The sequence below is a fragment of the Somniosus microcephalus genome, unplaced genomic scaffold, assembly GCF_052327205.1.
Source record: "Somniosus microcephalus isolate GS21.2 unplaced genomic scaffold, FLI_Smic_1.0 unresolved_chr7, whole genome shotgun sequence".
Lineage (NCBI taxonomy): Eukaryota > Metazoa > Chordata > Chondrichthyes > Squaliformes > Somniosidae > Somniosus > Somniosus microcephalus.
This window is the reverse complement of record NW_028225185.1, coordinates 4,512,698-4,523,746: the sequence shown is the minus strand read 5'-3', so window position 1 is coordinate 4,523,746 and position 11,049 is coordinate 4,512,698.

Here is an 11,049-nt window from a genome sequence, read left to right as displayed (position 1 = left end):
ATTACGCAACTCAGCCAATGAGAAAGGATAAACAATCAGCATCTGTTTTGCACCAGTTGGGAAGAGCTCTCATTAACATTTTACATTATCGAGTGTGCGTCTCTCACAGCTGCTCCCTCCCCACCCCCGAGTCTGACCCTGCTCTTTTGGAACAGGCCGTGATTAAAACATTAATTTGCAGCGAGGAGACGGGGACAGGACTAAAATTATCACATCGCGCGCTGTCTGCCAGCTCTCTTGCAGGAGGTGGGGGTGAGGGAAGGAGAGCCTCATCTCTCTCAATCTGCCACACACAAAATAAAAACTGACCGAATTTTTTTAATTTAAATCCCGATGCGGGAATTACAGGGCTGGTGTGAAAAGAGGAAAGATGGACCAGCGTTTCGGGTGGAACAACACACACACAACCCACCCCGCCCCTCCCCTCACATCGGGTTGTGGGTTTCAGCCCCACTCCAGGACTTGGGCCATTTTATCAAGGCTGACGCTCCAGTGCAGTACTGAGAGCGGACACATCAGCTCATCCGACACTCTGCTGCCCCCGCCGTGTCCTAACTCGCACCGAGTCCCGTTCGCCCATCACCCCTCCTGTCGCTCGCTGACCTACACTGGCTCCCGGTCCGGCAACGCCTCGATTTCAAAATTCTCATCCTCGTCTTCAAATCCCTCCATGTCCTCCTCGCCCTTCCCTATCTCTGTAACCTCCCTCCAGCCCCTACACCCCTCCCTATCTCTGTAACCCCCTCCAGCCCTACACCCCTCCCTATCTCTGTAACCTCCTCCAGCCCCTACACCCCTCCCTATCTCTGTAACCTCCTCCAGCCCTACACCGCTCCCTATCTCTGTAACCTCCTCCAGCCCTACACCCCTCCCTATCTCTGTAACCTCCTCCAGCCCCTACACCCCTCCCTATCTCTGTAACCTCCCTCCAGCCCCTACACCCCTCCCTATCTCTGTAACCCCCTCCAGCCCCTACACCCCTCCCTATCTCTGTAAACTCCTCCAGCCCTACACCCCTCCCCATCTCTGTAACCCCCTCCAGCCCTACACCCCTATCTCTGTAAACTCCTCCAGCTCTACACCCCTCCCCATCTGTGTAACCCCCTCCAGCCCCTACACCCCTCCCTATCTCTGTAACCTCCTCCAGCCCTACACCCCTCCCTATCTCTGTAACCTCCTCCAGCCCTACACCCCTCCACCCCTCCCTATCTCTGAAACCCCCTCCAGCCCTACACCCCTCCCTATCTCTGTAACCCCCTCCAGCCCTACACCCCTCCCTAACTCTGTAACCCCCTCCAGCCCCTACACCCTCCCTATCTCTGTAACCCCCTCCAACCCCTACCTATCTCTGTAACCTCCTCCAGCCCCTACAACCCTCCCTATCTCTGTAACCTCCTCCAGCCCTACAACCCTCCCTATCTCTGTAAACTCCTCCAGCCCTACAACCCTCCCTATCTCTGTAACCTCCTCCAGCCCCTACACCCTCCCTATCTCTGTAACCCCCTCCAACCCCTACACCCCTCCCTATCTCTGTAACCTCCTCCAGCCCCTACAACCCTCCCTATCTCTGTAACCTCCTCCAGCCCTACAACCCTCCCTATCTCTGTAAACTCCTCCAGCCCTACAACCCTCCCTATCTCTGTAACCTCCTCCAGCCCTACAACCCTCCCTATCTCTGTAACCTCCTCCAGCCCTACACCCCTCCCTATCTCTGTAACCTCCTCCAGCCCCTACACCCCTCCCTATCTCTGTAACCTCCTCCAGCCCCTACACCCCTCCCTATCTCTGTAACCCCCTCCAGCCCCTACACCCCTCCCTATCTCTGTAACCTCCTCCAGCCCTACACCCCTCCCTATCTCTGAAACCCCCTCCAGCCCAACACCCCTCCCTAACTCTGTAACCCCCTCCAGCCCCTACACCCTCCCTATCTCTGTAACCCCCTCCAGCCCTACACCCCTCCCTATCTCTGTAACCTCCCTCCAGCCCTACAACCCTCCCTATCTCTGTAACATGCTCCAGCCCTACACCCCTCCCCATCTCTGTAACCTCTTCCAGCCCCTACACCCCTCCCTATCTCTGTAACCCCCTCCAGCCCTACACCCCTCCCCATCTCTGTAACCCCCTCCAACCCTTACACCCCTCCCTATCTCTGTAACCTCCTCCAGCTCCTACACCCCTCCCTATCTCTGTAACCCCCTCCAGCCCTACACCTCTCCCTATCTCTGTAACCTCCTCCAGCCCTACACCCCTCCCTATCTCTGTAACCCCCTCCAGCCCCTACACCCCTCCCTATCTCTGTAACCCCCTCCAGCCCCTATCTCTGTAACCCCCTCCAGCCCCTACACCCCTCCCTATCTCTGTAACCCCCTCCAGCCCCGACACCCCTCCCTATCTCTGTAACCACCTCCAGCCCTACACCCCTCCCTATCTCTGTAACCTCCTCCAGCCCTACACCCCTCCCTATCTCTGTAATCTCCTCCAGCCCCTACACCACCCCCAATCTCTGTAACCTCCTCCAGCCCTACACCCCTCCCTATCTCTGTAACCCCCTCCAGCCCCTACACCCCTCCCCATCTCTGTAACCTCCTCCAGCCCCCTACACCCCTCCCTATCTCTGTAACCCCCTCCAGCCCTACACCCCTCCCTATCTCTGTAACCCCCTCCAGCCCTACACCCCTCCCTATCTCTGTAACCTCCTCCAGCCCTACACCCCTCCCTATCTCTGTAACCGCCTCCAGTCCCTACACCCCTCCCTATCTCTGTAACCCCCTCCAGCCCCTACACCGCTCCCTATCCCCATTACGACTTGTAGGCTAGTGGATGGCCTATATACTTCTTTATGAAGGATATACTTGCCTTGGAGGCGGTGCAATGAAGGTTCACTAGATTGATTCCTGGGATGAGAGGGCTGTCCTATGAGGAGAGATTGTGTAGAATGGGCCAATACTCTCTGGAGTTTAGAAGAATGAGAGGTGATCTCATTGAAACATACAAGATTCTGAGGGGGATTGACAGGGTAGATGCTGAGAGGCTGTTTCCCCCTGGCTGGAGAGTCTAGAACCAGGGGTCACAGTCTCAGGATAAGGGGTCGGCCATTGAGGACTGAGATGAGGAGGAATTTCTTCACTCAGAGGGCGGTGAATCTTTGGAATTCTCTGCCCCAGAGGGCTGTGGAGGCTCAGTCGTTGAGTATATTCAAGGCTGAGATCGAGAGATTTTTGGACTCTCGGGGAATCGAGGGATATGGGGATCAGGCGGAGAAAGTGGAGTTGAGGCCGATGATCAGTCATGATCTCATTGAATGGCGGAGCAGGCTCGAGGGGCCGAATGGCTGACTCCTGCTCTTATTTCTTATGTTCTTATATAGAAACATAGAAGATAGGAGCAGGAGTCGGCCATTCAGCCCCTCGAGCCTGCTCCGCCATTTAATGAGATCATGGCTGATCATCCAAATTCAGTACCCTGTCCCTGCCTTCTCCCCACACCTGTTAAGTATGTGTATTGTATTGAACAATTAACACAAAGACTTAAACGTATAACTCAAACAGGTCTTTACTGGTTGGAGGTAGGGACTATACATAGGTCTTTACTTCATGCCCACAGGCGGGAACTGAGGGGGATCAGTACCCACAGTACTATTTATACCCCTATGGCCAGGAGTGGTACTGCGTATCACTACGCCCAACAAGTAGTGCAGTCCTGTCCATAGGTTCAAAGTAGCACACATATTACATACACAACATTCCTCCCTTCCTAGCTTTACAGTCATCTCCCCATTTAACATAACGTAATAACATATATACATATATAACTTCAGGTTTACATAACAGAATAACATAGATACATAGATAACTTCATGTCAAAAACAGATCACAGATTCAGTCTCTGCGGAAAACAGTTCACAGATTCAATCTCTGTGGTGTAGTCGGTTCACGTTGCTAGAGTGACTCATTCAATAGTCCTTCCATGGATTTAACAGTTTGAACTTCCGAACTGAATTGGCTCCGTTCGGAGGGACCACGTGTGTGATCTGGTAGAGGTGATAATGGTTCAGATGGGTCATCTTCTGTTTTTACTTTTCCTTTTCTGCTTCTTGGAGACTCTCTGGGCTCCATTGTCAGCTGCCACAGCTGCCAGCTGCATGCGCAGTTCCTCCTTCTCTTCCTCCTGTTTCCGTCGTAGAGCCAGCTTCTCCCGATGTTCCGTAGACTTTTGGTGCTCCTCCATGATTTCTGCACTTTGGGAGTCGAAGTTACAAGCTGGGCAGGACAGGACATCGTAATATTCGGTGTCGTCCTGAGCTAGACCAGTGAGAGGGTCGTCTATTTCCTCCATACCTAGCTGGACGTTAGCCAGCTCTTGTTCCAAATCCAGACATCTTTCCTGAAGAGACTTCTTCATGTGTACCTCTGCATCCAGCTTTTTCTGGGCTTTCAGCAAGTCGTTTACTAGTGACCTCATTTGTGATTTTAATACTTCAACTTCCTTTGGAGATTGATTGATCGGACTATGCAATCCCTCTACCGGAGCAGCTGTTTCAGCGGTCTGTTGTTCTACGTTGACGTGAGTCAGCGTACTTTTGGCATCCAAGGGCTGCTCTGTTGCAGTCATCTCAGTCTGTGTTGCCACCTCAGCTCTTCCAATAACCTTTGAGAGCTCCGAACCCCTTTCGTTTGAATATTGAAGTTCATGTTCAAGTTTTTCCCATTTCAGAGTCCTGTCCTTCAGCATATGCAGGAGTTGGCTGACCGTTAACTCCTCTGACATCAGACGTTTTGTGTGCTCCTGCTCCATTTTCTCCATCAGCTGCTTCTGTTGTCTTTCCAGATTCTCCAACTCTATATCAAAGAACTCTTTCGTTGCATTCAACTCTTGCTCAAAACGGCGAAGCATTTGTTCTAATTGCTGTTGTAGTTTGAAATGGAGTTGAGTTCGAGCCCGGTGTCCCTCAGAAATGGGCACATCAGTAGACTTGCCAGACTCAGAATCCACAGTTAAACTATGTTGTTGTTGCTCAGTGGAATTCTGTGCTGAAACTTTGTCTTTTGCACCTGAGTTGGGCTTACCATCATCCGTTCCAGAGTCTGGGCCGACTATCTTCACCGAGTTCTCACTCGTTATTGTTTGTAGGAAATGCCAGTCCATATTCATTTTCCTAATCCACTCCCGTCCTAGTAGTGGAGGACCTCCTTCAGATATCACATATAAGTCCATTATTTGACTGTCTTCGCCCTTGTGGGCCACTGCAACCTCTATTTTCCCGATGGGGTACACTCTTTGCCCCGTGTATGTTTTCAATATAATCCCCGTATCCTGTAGGGGAATATGTTGGAATAACTTTCCGTAATCTTTCTTATTTATGACCGTCAATGCCGATCCAGTGTCCAATTCCAGTTTTACTTGGACTCCTTCTATCTGAAGAGTGACCCAAATTGTCTGGAGGTCTGCACCCTTACCAGCGTTGAGTACTCTTAAGCTAGCCAGTTCATTACAGCTTAAGCTAGCCAGTTCATTACTGCTAGCGTCTGAATCGGACTCCTGTTCGGTCACCTTGTGTACCTTTGCGTATTTTCCTTGCGGTGACTTCTTGTTGCTGGTCTTCTTCCCTGACCTGCATACTCTAGCTATATGTCCAAGCCTACCACAAGTTCTACATTCTTGGTTTTTAAACCAACACTGGTTCTGATCATGCGTTGTCTTTCCACAACGATAACATTTGCCAGAACTCACACCCAATTTGTGTGCACTGAGCTCCGGTGACCGTAGCTGCATTACTGCCGTGCCTCTCGCTGCGGCTTCGTGTGCTGCTGCCATAGTGACCGCCTTCTCAAGTGTCAGCTCATTCTCCTCGAGCAGTCGCTTTTGTGTATCCTGTTTAAATAAACCACACACAAATTTGTCTCGTAGTGCATCTGTCAATCCCGTTCCAAACTGGCAATATTTCGCTAATTTACGCAATTCCAGCAAATATTCAGCATTGCTTTCATGCTGTAGCTGCCTTCTGTCGTAAAATTTAAATCGTTCCGCTAGCATCAGCGGCGTGGGGTTTAGATGATCTTTCAGGACAGTAACAATCTCATCGAACGTCTTATCCGCCGGTTCATCTGGTGATAACAGGTGTTTCAATTGCCCGTACGTCTTCGCACCCATTAAATTTAATAATGTTAGAGCTTTATCTTGGTCACGAATTTTATTGGCCTTACAATAATTTTTTACTCTTTCAACATATATGGCCCAATCTTCGAGGTCACTATCAAAGGTGCTAATATTCCCGTGTTTAGGCATTGTAGATTTGCAATTTCTCAGATTTTATTTTCTTTACTTGTTATCAAAGATGGCGGCTTCCCGCTCTTGCCGTCGTCCTCCGCCCACAAAATGGCGGTTTTCCCGCGCTTGGCGGTCTTCACCCGTCCCCCGACGCCGTCTCCCTTCAGCCCTCGAGTGCGGCCCTTATCTTCGCCGCGATCGATAGCCCGCGCTGTGCACCGCGACTCTCGCACCTTGAGCTTCTGCAGCCGCCGCGCCTTTCAGTCCGAGTGCGGCTCTTATCTTTGGTCCCGATCGCTGGCCCGGCTGCGCCCCTCACTTCAAAGCGGCCCGGCCCTTATCTGCCGATCGCTATCGCCCTACCTCTCTCTCTTCCCCAGTCCTGTCTTTACTCCGGTTCACAAGCTGATGGAGGCTTCAGGGTCCTAATGCCTGTTACTTCCAGTCGCTGGAAGCTGTCAGGATTTCTGCTGCCCTTCAGTTTTGAGTGGGGTGTTGAGGATTGAAACCTCTCTTCAACGTCCTGTCTTTGGACGAAGCCGCCTGGAATAACTGCCGCAGGGTAAGAGCCTGACTCGTCGCCAGTGTTAAGTATGTGTATTGTATTGAACAATTAACACAAAGACTTAAACGTATAACTCAAACAGGTCTTTACTGGTTGGAGGTAGGGACTATACATAGGTCTTTACTTCATGCCCACAGGCGGGAACTGAGGGGGATCAGTACCCACAGTACTATTTATACCCCTATGGCCAGGAGTGGTACTGCGTATCACTACGCCCAACAAGTAGTGCAGTCCTGTCCATAGGTTCAAAGTAGCACACATATTACATACACAACAATACCCCTTGATCCCTTTAGCCTTAAGAAATATAGAAACATAGATGTTATGTTCTATTCTGCTGCCATCCCACGTCTCAAAGTTCATCTCTCCCTTGACGAGGGATTTTATTAAGTACAGGACGGGTTTTGAAGGTGGCCTGATTGATGTTTAATTATGAACCGAATGCAGCGTTCCAACAGCCCCTGGGAACCTGGCTCAAAGACGATGCAGAATGATCGCTTTCCTTTGATGGCTGCTGGGAGTCTCTGTCAGTCGGGGAGCTTGTCGTCGCAGAGGCCTGTTGGACCAGTTTGTGATGGCGTTACGCAGTTCTGGGAAGCGGCGCATTGCAATCCAGGTCTGAAGTCAGCCAAGGCAAACAGACAGAGACAATTCAGGAGGCAATCTCAAGAAAGAGAGAACTTACATTCACATTCCGGGCATCACACGATAGAAAAGACGTCCCGGACAATATTTATCCCACACACATCACAAAAAAACCCCAGATTATCTGTTCATTTATCACGTTGCTGTTTGGGGGAGCTTGTAATTATCTGCAAACAGCAATCTAATTATGACCAGAACATCTGTTTTTAGTGAGGGATAAATATTGACCCAAGGGCACCAGGAGAGAACACTGCTCTTCTTCGAAATAGAGGCCGTGGGATCTTTTGTATCCACCTGAGAGAGCAGACGGGGCCTCAGGTTTAAAGTGTCATCCCTCAGTACTGCCCCTCCGACAGTGCGGTGCTCCGTCAGTACTGCCCCTCCGACAGTGCGGCCCTCCCTCAGTACTGCCCCTCCGACAGTGCGGCGCTCCCTCAGTACTGCCCCACCGACAGTGCGGCGCTCCCTCAGTACTGCCCCTCCGACAGTGCGGCCCTCCCTCAGTACTGCCCCTCCGACAGTGCAGCGCTCCCTCAGTACCGTCCCTCCGACAGTGCGGCACTCCCTCAGTACTGCCCCTCCGACAGTGTGGCGCTCCCTCAGTACTGCCCCTCCGACAGTGCGGTGCTCTGTCAGTACTGCCCCTCCGACAGTGCGGCACTCCCTCAGTACTGCCCCTCCGACAGTGCAGCGCTCCCTCAGTACCGCCCCTCCGACAGTGCGGCGCTCCCTCAGTACTGCCCCTCCAACAGTGCGGTGCTCTGTCAGTACTGCCCCTCCGACGGTGCGGCGCTCCCTCAGTACTGCCCCTCCGACAGTGCGGCGCTCCCTCAGTAACGCCCCTCCGACAGTGCAGCGCTCCCTCAGTACCGCCCCTCCGACAGTGCGGCGCTCCCTCAGTACTGTCCCTCCGACAGTGCGGCGCTCCCTCAGTACAGACCCTCCGACAGTGCGGCGCTCCCTCAGTACTGCCCCTCCGACAGTGCGGCGCTCCCTCAGTACTGTCCCTCCGACAGTGCGGCGCTCCCTCAGTACTGTCCCTCCGACAGTGCGGCGCTCCCTCAGTACTGTCCCTCCGACAGTGCGGCGCTCCCTCAGTACTGTCCCTCCGACAGTGCGGCGCTCCCTCAGTACTGTCCATCCGACAGTGCGGCGCTCCCACAGTACTGCCCCTCCGACAGTGCGGCCCTCCCTCAGTACCGCCCCTCCGACAGTGCGGCGCTCCCTCAGTACCGCCCCTCCGACAGTGCGGTGCTCCCTCAGTACTGCCCCTCCGACAGTGCGGCGCTCCCTCAGTACCGCCCCTCCGACAGTGCGGCGCTCCCTCAGTACCGCCCCTCCGACAGTGCGGTGCTCCCTCAGTACTGCCCCTCCGACAGTGCGGCGCTCCCTCAGTACCGCCCCTCCGACAGTGCGGCGCTCCCTCAGTACTGTCCCTCTGACAGTGCGGCGCTCCCTCAGTACTGACCCTCCGACAGTGCGGCGTTCCCTCAGTACTGACCCTCCGACAGTGCGGCGTTCCCTCAGTACTGCCCCTCCAACAGTGCGGCGCTCCCTCAGTACTGCACTGGAGTGTCGGCCTGGATTTTGTGCTCTTGTCTCTGGAGTGGGGCTCGAACCCAAACCCTTCTGACTCTGAAGCGAGGGTGCTGCCCACTGAGCCATGGCTGACACTTAGACCAGTCGGGCCGAATGGCCTGTTCCTGTGCTGTAGATTCTATGTAATGTTACTCCGACGAGAGTAAGCACTTCGGGGGCGGGGGTGGGGATGGGGGGGCTGCGTGCTGGAGAACAGGGAAAATTTTCAGAAAGACAGGAATAAACGTAACCGTTTTAACACTGGGGACAGCTCCTGATAAACAGACTGGTAGTGAAAACAAGTGGCAGTGACACTCGCTCCTGAGGATAAGCCCCATCGCCACCTCAGTGTGTCACCTCCTGCCGGAAGATGTGAGAGCCACAAACAGCCTGGTTACGTCTCTTCCAATTATCACCTCGGGACAGTTTTCACAGGATCCTCGCAGAGATGTCGAGGAGCTTTCATACCAGTGCGCGTCGGAAAAGCCCTGCTGTGTGTGACTGTGTGTGCACATGAGTCTTTGTGTACGTGTCTGTGTGCATGTCTGTGTCTGTATACGCGTCTCTGCATATGAAGAAAAACTTGCATTTCTCCAGCGCCTTTCACCATCACCGGACATCCCAAAGTGCTTTACAGCCAATGAAGTACTTTTTGAAATGTAGTCACTGTTGTAATGTAGGAAACGCACTGCAAGCGCCCGAAAGACGGCCCCTCCGACAGTGCGGCGCTCCCTCAGTACTGCCCCTCCAACAGTGCGGCGCTCCCTCAGTACCGCCCCTCCGACAGTGCGGCCCTCCCTCAGTACTGCCCCTCCGACAGTGCGGCACTCCCTCAGTACCGTCCCTCCGACAGTGCGGCGCTCCCTCAGTACTGCCCCTCAGTACTATCCCTCCGACAGTGCGGCGCTCCCTCAGTACTACCCCTCCGACAGTGCGGCGCTCCCTCAGTACTGCCCCTCCGACAGTGCGGCGCTCCCTCAGTACTACCCCTCCGACAGTGCGGCGCTCCCTCAGTACTGCCCCTCCGACAGTGCGGCCCTCCCTCAGTACTGCCCCTCCGACAGTGCGGCGCTCCCTCAGTACTGCCCCTCCAACAGTGCAGCCCTCCCTCAGTACCGTCCCTCCGACAGTGCGGCGCTCCCTCAGTACTGACCCTCCGACAGTGCGGCGCTCCCTCAGTACTGCCCCTCCAACAGTGCAGCCCTCCCTCAGTACCGCCCGTCCAACAGTGCGGCGCTCCCTCAGTACTGCCCCTCTGACAGTGCGGCGCTCCCTCATTACTGCCCCTCCGACAGTGCGGCACTCCCTCAGTACCGCCCCTCCAACAGTGCGGCGCTCCCTCAGTACTGCCCCTCCGACAGTGCGGTGCTCTCTCAGTACTGCCCCTCCGACAGTGCGGCGCTCTCTCAGTACTGCCCCTCCGACAGTGCGGCGCTCTCTCAGTACTGCCCCTCCGACAGTGCAGCGCTCCCTCAGTACTGCCCCCCCGACAGTGCGGCGCTCCCTCAGTACCGCCCCTCCGACAGTGCGGCGCTCCCTTTGTACTGCCCCTCCAACAGTGCGGCGCTCCCTCAGTACTGCCCCTCCGACAGTGCGGCGCTCCCTCAGTACTGCACTGGAGTGTCAGCCTAGATTTTTGCGCCCAAGTCTCTAGAGTGGGACTCGAACCCACAACCTTCTGACTCAGGTGAGGTTGCTGCCCACTGAGCCACGACTGACACTGTGCGTGTCTGTGTGCATTTCTCCAGTGCACTCCTGGCTGGTCTCCCACATTCTACCCTCCGTAAACTTGAAGTCATCCAAAACTCGGCTGCCCGTGTCCTGACTCGCCCCAAGTCCCGTTCACCCATCACCCCGTGCTCGCTGACCTACATTGACTCCCAGTTAAGCAACGCCTCGATTCAAAATTCTCATCCTTGTTTTCAAATCCCTCCGTGGCCTCCTCGCCCCTCCCTATCTCTGTAACCCCCTCCAGCCCTACACCCCTCCCCATC